We start from the raw sequence: 13,391 nt of genomic DNA on the forward strand, positions 1-13,391 counted from the left end.
TAGCCTCTCCCACAGGAGAAGTGACATGGGAGGTGTGGAGACAGGAGGGCATGGTCCAGGAAGCATAAGAGGTCAGGCCACAACTAGGTTAAGGAGGCCTAGAGGGAAGCAGTGAAAGCCCACCGCATATGTTTCCACTATGCTTGTGAACAGCAACCATGACAGCCAGGTAGGCCAAGTTTAACTTGGGACCTTGAAGAACTGTATTTCTTGACCCTGCCACAGGCAGGCTGGTGAATATTGTTGACTAGAGGTCGTAATGCATGCTGAAACCTGCAAGATCAGGACTAGTTTGTTATTTTCTCCCTTGCCTGTGATACTAGCCAGACCCCTCATAGCTGGTATTTTTATTTTAAATATTGTTTTCCGTTCCCCTGAACCCACTGTGTGGTTCCACTTTGCCCAGGCTCTGGCTCCTCCCTTGCTCATGTTACCACATCATCTAAGGTGGGGGGGGGGGGGGGGGCGGGGAGAGGCAAACTCATTCTCTAGTGGCTGATTGTACTCAATGCCATCCAGCCCTGATATGGGGCTGTACAGCTTTTGTCTCTGTTTTCTTATCCTGAACTTCTACTATCTTATGTCTCTTCTCCAGTTTCATTTCATCTGTTATTAGTTTATCGGCCTCCCTCCTCCGACTCACACCTTTGGGTCTCCTTGCTTAACACCATTGTGGAGGCCACTGTTCGCTTTCCACATGTCTTAATTCTGTGGGATTTCAATGTGCACATGGAAGCCCATCCTCATCCACTTGTTAAATCATTTTGCACTTTTCTGTAAGACTTAAAAGCTAGTCATTTTTTTTTTATCTACCAGGGTGGTCACACTCAGGACTTAGTGATCTCTCCAGTTTCAGCTCCCTTTTGCTGCAAATCATTTTCTTTTTTGGGGTCTCTACATTTGAGAAGATACCTATGAAGAAGGAACCAGCCTGAACAATAACCTTGTTTTATCACAGGGCTTCTATAGGTTTTTTTTTAACCATATTTCTCTACCAAATCATAGAGGAGGTTTGAAAGGTCCTCTGCTATAACTTCTGAAAAACCTAAGTACAGGTCTGTACCTGGATAGAGGCAAGTACATATTTTATTACAATCTGAGTACCATCATTCAAGATCCCCTGACTTTCTAATATCAGGGATGATACATTCTTCAAGTTCAAGTTTGTCTTTATTTGATATATCGCCATCTTAGCAGTTAACAATAATGCATTCTACATTGCCAGTCCCGGCTGCTGCGTGTTGACAGCTACTTCCACAGTCCTTTTTAGACCCTCTTCCCTTTTCCCTTCCTATCCTGTTCCTTTTACCCTATCTAATGTAATTGTAATTGATTCCTGTACATTTTAAGCCACTTTGAGTCTGCTTATTGTGGAAAAAAGTGGGGTATAAATGTTCATAAATAAATAAATAAATAACTGGAAAACTTCAGCAGGAAAAAAAAAGTACAAATGTTGACAGAAAAACTGATAGCAAAAGACGATCACTGTCCATGGGAGTCATAGAAACTACAGAAGGAAGGTACAACTGGTCCTACAAGCTCAGGGCACCAACATTGGCCTCCAAGGCCTGGGACAAACAAATGGGCATGCAAATGGTAGATTTCAATTAGCACACTCATATGACTGTTTGAATAGGTGAGTTTTAAGATGGCAGTATACATAAGCCAGGAGGGAGGCTGTTAATAGGGTAGGACCCAAAACATTAAACATAGATTCCCCCCCAAAAAAACATTCAAGGAAATTATGCAAAAAGAAGGTCTTGCCAAAAAGATCTGCTGTGAGTATTGAAGGGCCCACCTAGTAGAATTGAGCATCAGATAGCAATGGACAGTTGGCTTAAAGTATGTCTTATTGACTAAGGTGAGAATTTTATAAATAATGCGTGCTTCAATAGGGAACCAGTGCTCTGATATAAGAAGAGTGGTGACATGGTCATATTTTTATCCACCAGTAATCAGCTTTACTGCTACATTCTGAACAAGATGCAAGCACCTAATTTCCCATTGACAGAGGCCATAAAATAGTGCATTACAGTAGTTTAAATGCAAGATCACCAAAGCATGTAGAAGCATATGAAGTGCTTTAGGTTCCAGAAAGGAATGAATAGACCAAATCTGGCACAATCTGTAGAAACATTTGCTAACCACATTGAAAATGTGTGTGAAAGGTGAGACTGGCATCAATAGTAACTCTTAAGATCTTAAGAGTTGGTAAGTGGGATAGGAGTGCCTAGAAAAGTGATAGAATCCAGTGGTGTGTGAGATGAGTTACAGGTAAAGGGCATTACCATTGTGTGTGCAAGATTGAGTTTCATTTTATTGACCAAATCTATCCCAGGGCAGACTCTAAATTAGAATTAAGAACTGAAAGTGCTGACAGATCAGAAGGCTCAAGCGTAGTAAGAATTTGAACATCATTAGCATAAACAGCTCAAGACCCAAGTCTGTAATTATTGTTGCCAACAGAGACTGAAAATGTTATAGGAACCAGATGTGAACCATGAAGCACACAACAGGTCAGTGGGAAGATAATTTAAGCCAGACCTACAGTCAGCAAAGGAGACATCACTATGTATGGAATATATAACTGAGGTAGGTGACTTAGAACCCAGGTTGGCTTCATTTGTCTCCCCTTTTGCCTTTCTGGATAAATGCTGGGGACTGTAATATTACTGGAAATTCTGGCTTAAAAGTTCAAACCAATGGCAAGTTTTCAGATTTTATAATTCTGTGCTTCAGTCACTAAACTAAACCATCAGTTGTATCATTTTTAAACCATATATTTACAGTATAATTATCCTGACTACTGATGCTTCAGTTATATCTGACTTTGCAATAATACTCATTTGCAATCTCTGACTATCCTAGTGTAATATTTAAAACCTCATTAAGTGGATTTAAAATACCTTGTTTAATGTGAGAGGCCATATTTTTGCACATCATTAACTAGAAGTTATTAATAAAAGGTATGGTTTACTAAATGAAAATGATAAAAACAGATATTCATAACTAACTTTGTGTTATGCCCATAATGGCTTTGAGATTAGAAATTCCAAAAATTATTACTGCTTCTCTGTTAATTTTACTTACCATTATTATTAGTGCAAAAATGGAAAAGAGCAGTTGAGCATGGAATATTTTTAATAGCTTCTTCTTAAGTATAATTAAAGTGTAGTTTAGGAGCTAAGATAAACCCTTTTTTGAAGATACAAAATCCTACATATGTAGACCTCAATCATACCCCCCCTCAGCCATCTCTTTTCCAAGCTGAAGTTCTCTAATATCTTTATCCTTTCCTCATATGAGAGGAGTTCCATCCTCTTTATCATTTTGATTAATCTTCTTTGAACCTTTTCTAATTCTGCTATATATATGTTTTGAGATATGTTATGACCAGAATTGAATACAATACTCAAGGTGAGGTCATATGATGGCGCGACACAGAGGCAATATTTATTTATTTATTTATTTATTTATTTGTTACTTATATCCCACATTTTCCCACACATGCAGGCGCAATGTGGCTTACAGAGAATTAAATAAGAGTACAAACTTAACAGCTTAGGCAAGCATAAAGAAGTAAACAGGGGGGAAGAAACTAACAAAGTGAACTAAGTAGGGTAAGGGACAAGGGATGTTTTAATCAACATGGTAAATTGAGGGGTACGTCTTAGCAAAGAGGAATGTCTTTAATAACTTCTTGAAAAGGGCATGGTCCACTTGAGTTTTAAGGTGACGAGGTAACGTGTTCCAGTATTTGGGACTCCAGTAACGGAAAGACGAGGCGAAGATTTTCTTATACTTGACTCCCTTACAATTCCCTTACAAATATAATATTATTGGTCTTGTTTTCCATGCCTTTCCTAATAATTCCTAACATCCTGGTTGATTTCTTTCTGGCCGCCACTGCACACTGGGCAAAAGGCTTCAGCATATTGTCTACAATGACAGCTAGACCTTTTTCTTGGGTGCTGACTCCTAAGGTGAACCCCAGCATCATGTAATTATGATTTGAATTATTCTTCCCATTGTGCATCACTTTGCATTTGTCCACATTAAATTTCATCTGTCATTTGGATGCTCAGTGTTCCAGTTTTCTAAAGTCTTCCTGTAATTTTTCACAGTCCGCATGTGTTTTGACCATTTTTAAAAGTTTTGTGTCATCTGCAAATTTAATCACCTCACTCATCGTTCTGACTTCTAGATCATTTATAAATATATTACATAGCACCGGTCCCTGCAGTACTCCGCTATTCACCCTCTGCCATTGAGAAAAATTGCCATTTAACCTAACCCTCTGTTTTCTGTCCATAACCAATTCCTAATCCACAAAAGAATGTTGTCTCCTATCCCATGACTTTTTAATTTTCTCAGGAGTCTCTCATGAGGAACTTTGTCAAAAGCTTTCTGAAAATCTAGAAGCTCTATATCAACTGGCTCACCTTTATTCATGCCTTCAAAGAAATGAAGCAAATTGGTGAGACGACTTCCCTTGGCTGAACCCATGTTTACTTTGTCCCATTAAATCATGTTTGTCTTTTGTGTTCTGTAATGTTATTCTTTATTATAGTTTCCAGTCTGTAATTTCCTCTGGATCATCCCTAGAACCTTTTTAAAAATTGGTGTTACATTGGCTACCCTCCAATATTCAGGTACTATGGATGAGCTGGAGATCTTAAGATGAATGAGGAGACCTTGGGGCCCACACTTGGGGCTCAATGCACAAAACCTAATGAGGCAGCAATGTGGTTTTTTAAACTGGTTATAGCAGGTTTAACAAACATAGAGTTCAGCGAGACATGCACAAAGGGGTTCTATGGGCTGTTCTATGGACTGTTTTCCTGTCACAGTAGCAGCTAACGAGAATTGCATGATAAGATATAAAAAATTTAACGGGTGGTCAGGAGCTGCCGGTACTACATTGGATGACTGGAGATAGGACTTTTGAGTTGCTGCCGACAGCTTGCAGGTCTTAGCTCAAAGAGAGAACCAAACCTATCTGACAGCATCCCCAGATCCACTAAAGCCTGGTCCATGTCTTCAGGCAAAAAAACTATCCCCCAAAAGAAAAAACAGGAGGAAAAAACATGCAATCAATAAATGCCTTTCTTCAAGAAGCCCTGGAAGAAAGAAATCTGCGCTGGTGCAAACCACTAGCGTCCGCTGATACTTCTGCATGGGGACAAACAACTTGATTGCTCGGCAGCTGTTCCCAGTACTTCCAGAAGCGGTCAGTGTGCCCCTCTTTCAGAAGTGACAGCCAGTGCTGGGGTCCCCAGAAGTGGCAGTCCGATGCAGAGATGAGGGTTCCCCAAGGAGCGGCAGCAGCAGCCAGAACTCCCTTCCTGTGGGTGAGTTGTGCTATTTGTTTTCTTTTGGGTGCAGTTTGATGTTCAGAGGGATTCTTAAAGTGGGCATTGGCACTCTGGACTGGTCCTATAACCCATTTGGCAAGGATCAGAGTTGCGATCCACCTCTGGCTGCTACCTACTTCACCCACTGTTGATATCTTTTTAAACTTCTTCACTTTCACGCCAGGCAGCTAGACTGGATTCTTCGATTATGCTGTGAGCTAACAGCAAGATTTGAATATATAGATCAATTTGAGCACATAGATCAATTCAGATTGTTTGTTATACTAACAGCAACCCACTTACAAGAACTCTTATTTATAGAATCCACAGAGTAGTGAGATCTAGATAACATGCATATTTTGAACTGAGCACATGGAGGATGCTGTGGACTCTGTTTGGGGAGTCTGACTGGTTTCAAACTGATAAAGGAGTTAACAGTCTGCTATGAACTGGCTTCATAACACAGGCCTATTGTCCTTGATATCCTTGTTTTATTATTTCAGGGAAGTATACTCCCAGGTATCAGGTCCCCGTTTTGAAGGCAGAGTTCTTTGATTATGCTGTGAGGTGACATCAAGACCTGAGCACATCTCTTAATTCAGACTTCTGATTACCCTAATAACCATTAGACAGGTTTTCTTTAAGAGTAATTTCATTTATAGAGGCTATAATGGAACAAGACTTGGATAATGAGATTGACATTTCAGTTTGTCACTTATCGTTGTGGTGGAAAATAAAGTAGGGTCGGAATTCAAAAGTTACAATTTAGTATAAATATTTTGCATATTTTGCTGCCTAAGGGGTTTGTTTACTAAGGTGCATTAGCAATTGACTGTTCTGCACATGTGCAGCTTTCCCCCTACCAAGCTGCTCACTGTTTTTGTGAACAGCTCATTTTTTGACATTTCTTTTAGAATTGCTCGCTATTTCCTCCTCGGTAATTTTTACTGAGGCCCTTGTGTACACTATACTTCTAGAACTTTAGCCAGTTGGATGGATTTTTCCCTCAATCTGCACAGTAGAATTCAATTGTTTTAGATTATAGAATTTCTGAGGTGGATTTATATATTGCAGATGTTGCCTCTTAAACTATTAAAGAAAGATTTGAAACACATATATAGATTATTACCTAAGGGGGTCTTTTATTAAACATTAGCTCGAGTTATCTGCAGCAGGGCCTATTTTATTCCTATGGACCCTGCTGCAGATAACTTGAGTTAATCTTTACTGAAAGACTCCCTAAGTTTCATTGGGGAGGGAGGGGCAGTAAATCCATAGTTTCGTTGGGGAGGGAGGGGCAGTAAATCCATAACACAATTGAGAATGTTATTGGACTCATTACCCTTGGATGGACTGAGACTACCAAATAAGAAAAAATATAATCAAGCATGTCTACTTTCCCATCTTGGAGACTGGATTATAGAGAACTAGGACCATACTCTGTTGTAGATTGAGAATAATTATTTTGATCCCTGGCACATTACATTTTTAATTACAGGCACCACTAACTATGATCCTAGTACATCTGAGGAATAGTGTTTTGCTGTGCCCTCTGAGGGAGATCTGGCGTGATTTAATTTATTATTGGAAAGTGGATTCAAGGAAATGTCATGTCTCCCCCAGGTCGGGATAACAGGTTTTTTCTTAAATGGAAAGCACATGGAATAATGCAATTAGAACATGTGTTACGAGAGGATGGCAAGTTATTAAATTTAGCAGATATATGTTGGGGAGAACCCATCCAACCAGGGGATATATTTGCCTATCAACAATTATACCATTATGTAGCCACCTTAAAGGTAGACGTGCCGTGTTCTTGGCATGGAAATCATTTTAGGGACTTTTTGACTAGAGTTTGAGGGGAAAGTTTGATGGTGTCTAAACTGCACAGGACTCTATCAGAAATTACACCCTCAAAAGATGTGGAACTATTAATGTCCAAATGGAGTTTGAGCTAGGCAGACCACCAGCTTCCATTAATATTCTTAAATGAATTTTGCAAATACCAGAATTGCTTTTGCATCAAACCTACCTTACACAACCACAAGTTTTTCAAATGGGGAAGATAGATACTGTAGGGCTATTTCTCTGTGAGTCTCACTCTGCTGGTCTCAGCCTGTGAATACAACTATATCAAGATGGAGCCTGTGAACTATGACCCTGTACTTCAGTGAGCAAGCAGATTCAACTTTCTGTTTGTGTCAGCTCTCTGCTTGTGGTAAATCACTGGCAGGCCTGGAAAAACTCAAGGACGCAGTGGACTAACTACCCCCTCTTTTATCTCCCTGATAAGGAGAAGGGGAGTAAGACCATGGCGCCAGCAAGGCTGATGAGACAGGAATGCCCATCACAAGGTAATAATTTGAAGGTAAAGAAAAGGTTTCTTGCTCAGGGAAGGAGCTGGACAAGGTCCTGATTGGTTGCTGTCTGGTCACCTGAGAATCGGGGACAGTAAGAGCAGGAAAGAGGGGATAAAAGAAAAGGGTCTGGAAGAGGTAAAAAAAGTTTGCTTGGAAGATGGGGTAGCTGGAGAGAGAAGACCAGCAAGACCTGAAGTGGTCCACAACCTTGTGAACTGTCTATCTGAAGAGAGTACCTGTTGGTCCAGCTGTGCCGGCCAGAGTGACTGTAATCCTGCTTGCTACAGAGAGCCTGAGCTATTCTAAGGCGGACTCACTGTGGAAGACAGCTTGAGTCTGAAGGGAAAACCTGTGCCAACCTCATCTGAGAGACCACCCAAGAGTCAGCTCAGTGAGAATTACAGGGACTTATTTCCTATTAGTCTGGGATTAGTTAGTGGGTTCTTACCTCAGCAAAGGCGGGTTAGTTCAGAGCTGTGGTCAGGAAGGTGGCTGCTAACTGTATTACTTCATGACCTAGTCAGTTACAAATCAGGATTGTGTATAAGTAACCTAGTAACCGGTAATAACAGTGTTTTAGTTAGACAATACATTCTAAAATGTTCTTATCAGCATAAGGTCTCTATATTTGTACCTAAGTCTTATTGCAGAGTGTATCATTTATATTTTCTTATCGCTATAATAAATTCTAATACATTTCAGTGGTGACTTTTATTTGTCACAGTTCTCTACTATAGAAGGAAAGTTCTGGTGTAGGCACCAGAAGAGGCAGGTTCCTGGAGAATAATACCCCTAGACAGAGCTAAGAAGTTGTTAGCCAGACTTCTGTAAACGGGAACCTGGGAATCACTCATTGGGTAGCTTTTCCCAAAGAATTATTTATTTATAAATGCCTACATAAGTTGGGGGCTCGTCCGGGACTATTTATAGATGCCTACAATACTCCGCTCTGCCAAAAATGCAATCAAGGCACTAATTGATTTTTTTTCATGCATTTTGGACGTGCTCATGGGTAAAAAAAAAAAAAAAAAACTTCTAGAGAATGATAATCTATTATTTGTAACTTTTTTGGGTTCTCTGATTGCATTTTCTGTGGCAGAATTTATTCTAGATCAGTTTGAAGTATTCAGAATGCAAAGCAGGGGTAGTCGCCAGCTCAAGCAAAATGCTGGAGTGATTGGTAAAAAAAAAAGTCCATCCATTCACTTACAGTAAAACATTTCCTTCTATAGAGTCAATTTTTATTTTACCATGATTATAAAAGATTTAAGGTAGGGAGGGGGTATGGTAAAGTTTAAACAAACTTACAGACACTATTTTGTATTTTGACTAATATTTTATTTCTGTTTACTGAAGGATAGTTGTATAATTGTGATGTGGTATGAATAATAAAGCTTTATATGAAAAGGAGAAGAGAAAGGGGGAAATAAAATCAGTTAAAATTTCTATGCCTTGTAAGAACACTACTCCCAGATTCTACAAAGGTCCCCCAATTTTGGGTGCACAAAATTGGGTGCAGATCCCAGATCAGAGCCCCAAATAATTAGTTAATGGGCTATCATGATTTAATTATTGGAATTAACACTAATTATGATTTGGATGCCAATCTACCTAAGTGCTATTTGCAATGATGGGTATCTAAATTGGATCACATGCAATTTGGAGTGTGTCCATGGGAGGGGCATGGACGGATCATGGGCATTCATTAATGGTTCACGGTCTTGTGTTTTGTAATGTTTCAATAAAAGGATTTAAACTAATACACATTTGTTGGAATGTATAAACTTCATATTTTTTTGTACAATATTAGGGATATGCATTTGTTTGAAACAACATGGGAAATATTAACATTTAAATACAGAAGCTTGGGAGATAACAGAAAAAAGAAACACTAAAAATTAACAATACATCTGTTATCAAAGGGCCAAATAAATGTGAAAAAATTTCAATATGTAGACCATAACACAATTGTTTCACAGCTTCCATACACAGGGAAGCAGAGACCTAGGAATCATCACCATGCTCATTGCTATATATTCATGTGTGCGAGTCTCTTGGGATTAGCAATCACTGGTACTTCTGCTCTAATAATCAGTTCAACAGTTATTATTGAGAAAAAGTCCTGATATTAAAACATCTGGGCTAAAGAATTCTATATAAAAGTGATTCACACTTAGTGGTCCAATTTCAAAAACATGTAAAGTCAATAATTGTGGAACTTTTACAAAATCATATTCACACTAACCCCCCCTGTTTACAAAGCTGTGTCATTCAAAGTGAATGGGCTGTGTCGGCAGTACCACAAAGCCAGCCGCTAGCATGGTTTTGTAAACGGTGGTAAAACAGTTAACTTATCTGCATCAAAAGTGTCCTAAGTTATCCAATTCTTTCTGGCTCTAAAAGTTGAAATAATCCACTGTGTCCTGATGAGAAGGGCCTCTTGTTTCACACCAAGCTTCATCAGAGGAACTGACTTTCTTTCGATCAGTGTGCCCAGTATCAGCATTTCCAATGTTTCATGTAGTTTGTAGTGTGTACTATTTGTGAAGAGTGCACTCTATTGGGCAATATTGTGGACTCATTTGAAAGAGTGCACACTCTTTCTAAATAGTGCACACATAGAAACATTCCCCCGGATCCTATACGTCATGACCACATGTCTGTGCCCAACTTTTTTGCACACATCATAGATGCACACACACACAAACAAATTGACTAATGAGCTTGGAAACATCAATAATTGGGTACTAACAAGCAATTATCGAAAATAATTGGCAATCTTAAAAATTTGCATGCGGATCTTGCTACATGCTTTCTACAAAGTAGAGAATGACACGGGGATGGGGCGGGATCAGATCCCACGGGACGGGGTGGGGACGAGGACAGATCCCACGGGGATGGGGCGGGGATGGGGACAGAGCCCACACGGACGGGGACAGGGGACAAACGTTGTCCCCGTGTCATTTTCTACTTTGAAGCCTGTTAATGAACTGGACTATTATTTATGTTTACGTGATGCCTACAAAGATATTTTGATTTTTTGGAAAAACAAGCAAACATACTGGACACAACTAGCAAAATTTGCATGGGAGATCTTGTACATCTTGCTACCAGCACATCTTCTATAATCTAAGAAGTCAACTTCTATTCTAGGAAGGACTGTGGAAGACAGGAGAGCTAGATTGAATCCTGAGATTGTTGATGATTTCTTATCTATCCACAGATTTAAAAACCACAACGCAGGCATTCAGCACTCACTCAGACATACCTACTATCGTATCCAGGACTACACCAGAAGCCATTTTCTTTCACAAATGTGGAATTTTATTTAGGCCGCAGCCAGGCCTTCAACATTGCATTTTCACCATAAAACAGATAACAATCAAATACCCCTGGTAAAACATAACCTTCGCCTGAGTACACAGCCCTTCCTACTACTACTACTACTACTTAACATTACTAGAGCGCTACTAGGGTTACGCAGCGCTGTACAAATTAACAAAGAAGGATGGTCCCTGCTCAAAGGAGCTTACAATCTAAATAACGAAATGTCAAGTTGGGGCAGTCTAGATTTCCTGAGTAGAGGTGTAGTGGTTAGGTGCCGAAGGCGACATTGAAGAGGTGGGCTTTAAGCAGTGATTTGAAGATTGGCAGGGAGGGGGCCTGGTGTATGGGCTCGGGGAGTTTGTTCCACGCATGGGGTGAGGTGAGGCAGAAAGGGCGGAAGATAAGATGTGCAGCAGAGTTCTGAACGGACTGAAGGGGGGATAGGTGGCTAAGTGGGAGACCAGTGAGGAGTAGGTTGCAGTAGTCAAGGCGAGAGGTAATGAGAGAGTGGATGAGAGTTCAGGTGCTGTGCTCAGAGAGGAAAGGGCGAATTTTGCTAATGTTATAGAGGAAGAAGCGACAGGTCTTGGCTATCTGCTGGATATGCGCAGAGAAGGAGAGGGAGGAGTCGAAGATGACACCGAGGTTGCGGGCAGATGAGACGGGGACGATGAGGGTGTTATCAACTGATATAGAGAGTGGAGGTAGAGGAGAAGTGGGTTTGGGTGGGAAGACAAGAAGTTCGGTCTTGGCCACGTTCAGTTTCATGTGGCGGTTGGACATCCAGGCAGCAATGTCGGATAAGCAGGCCGATACTTTGGCCTGGGTTTCCGCAGTGATGTCTGGTGTGGAGAGATAAAGCTGAGTGTCGTCAGCAAAAAGATGATAGTGGAAGCCATGAGGCGAGATCAGGGAGCCCAGGGAAGAGGTGTAGATTGAGAAAAGAAGGGGTCCAAGGACAGAACCCTGAGGGACTCCAACAGAGAGCGGGATAGGGGTGGAGGAAGAGCCATGAGAGTGTACTCTGAAGGTACGATGGGAGAGATAAGAGGAGAACCAGGAGAGGACAGAGCCCTGGAACCTAAAAGAGGACAGTGTGTCGAGAGGTAAGTTGTGATTGACAGTGTCAAAAGCGGCGGATAGGTCGAGGAGAATGAGGATGGAGTAATGACCTTTGGATTTGGTGAGGAACAGGTCATTGCAGACTTTGGATAATGCCGTTTCTGTCGAGTGTAGTGGGCGAAAGCCAGATTGAAGTGGATCGAGGATGGCATGAGAGGCGAGAAAATCAAGGCAACGGCTGTGAACAGCGTGTTCACGTATTTTGGAGAAGAAGGGTAGGAGGGAAATGGGGCGGTAGTTGGAGCGACAGGTAGGGTCAAGTGAAGGTTTTTTGAGGAGAGGTGTGACTACAGCATGCTTGAAGGTGTCAGGGACAGTTGCAGTGGAGAGAGAGAGGTTGAGGATATGACAGATGGGGGGGTGATAGTAGGAGAGATGGTGTTAAGTAAGTTGGTGGGGATGGGGTCTGAGGAACAGGTGGTGCATTTCGAGGAGGAGAGAAGATGGGCGGTTTCCTCTTCAGTGATATCAGGAAAAGAGGAGAAGGAGGCCTGGGTTGGTTGGTTGAGGGAGTGGGTGATAGGATGAAGAGGAGGAGAAGGTTTAGTGGTGAATTCGAGGTTGATCTTCTGGACCTTGTCGCGGAAGTAGTCAGCCAGTGATTGAGGAGAGAGTGAGGGGGGGTGGGGTTAGAGCTGAGGGAATTAGTCAATTGGGTGTAATAGTCCTATTTGGCGAGGAATAGGGAGGACTGGAAGGAGGATAGCATGAATTTGTAGTGAATGAAGTCAGTATGGGTGCGAGATTTCCTCCATAGGCGTTCAGCCAATCGGGTGCAGGAGCGAAGGTAACGGGTGCAAGGGTTAAGCCAGGGCTGGGGATTAGTGCGCCTTGTGGGACGGGAAACGGACAGTGCAAGGGTGTCTAGGGCAGAGGAGAGAGTGGCATTGTAAGTGGAAACAGCCTTGTCGACAGACTCGGAGGATATGATGGACGGGAGGAGATCAGAGATACTAGAGGATAAGGTGGGGGGGGGTCAACAGCCTGGAGATTCCTGGAGGTAGTGGTTAGTGTTGGGCGGGACTGAGGGGGAGGGAGATGAAGTGTGAATGTGATCAGGTGATGGTCAGAAATGGGAAGAGCAGAGGCGCAGAAATTGGAGGGCGAGCAGGTAGAAGAGAGGACGAGATCAAGACAGTGACCAGATTTGTGAGTAGGGGTGGTGGAGCTCAGTTGGAGGTTGAAGGAGGAGGTTAGAGTGAGGAATTGAGAAGCGTATGAGTCAGAT

Source organism: Microcaecilia unicolor, chromosome 2 (assembly GCF_901765095.1).
Source record: "Microcaecilia unicolor chromosome 2, aMicUni1.1, whole genome shotgun sequence".
Classification (NCBI taxonomy): Eukaryota; Metazoa; Chordata; class Amphibia; order Gymnophiona; family Siphonopidae; genus Microcaecilia; species Microcaecilia unicolor.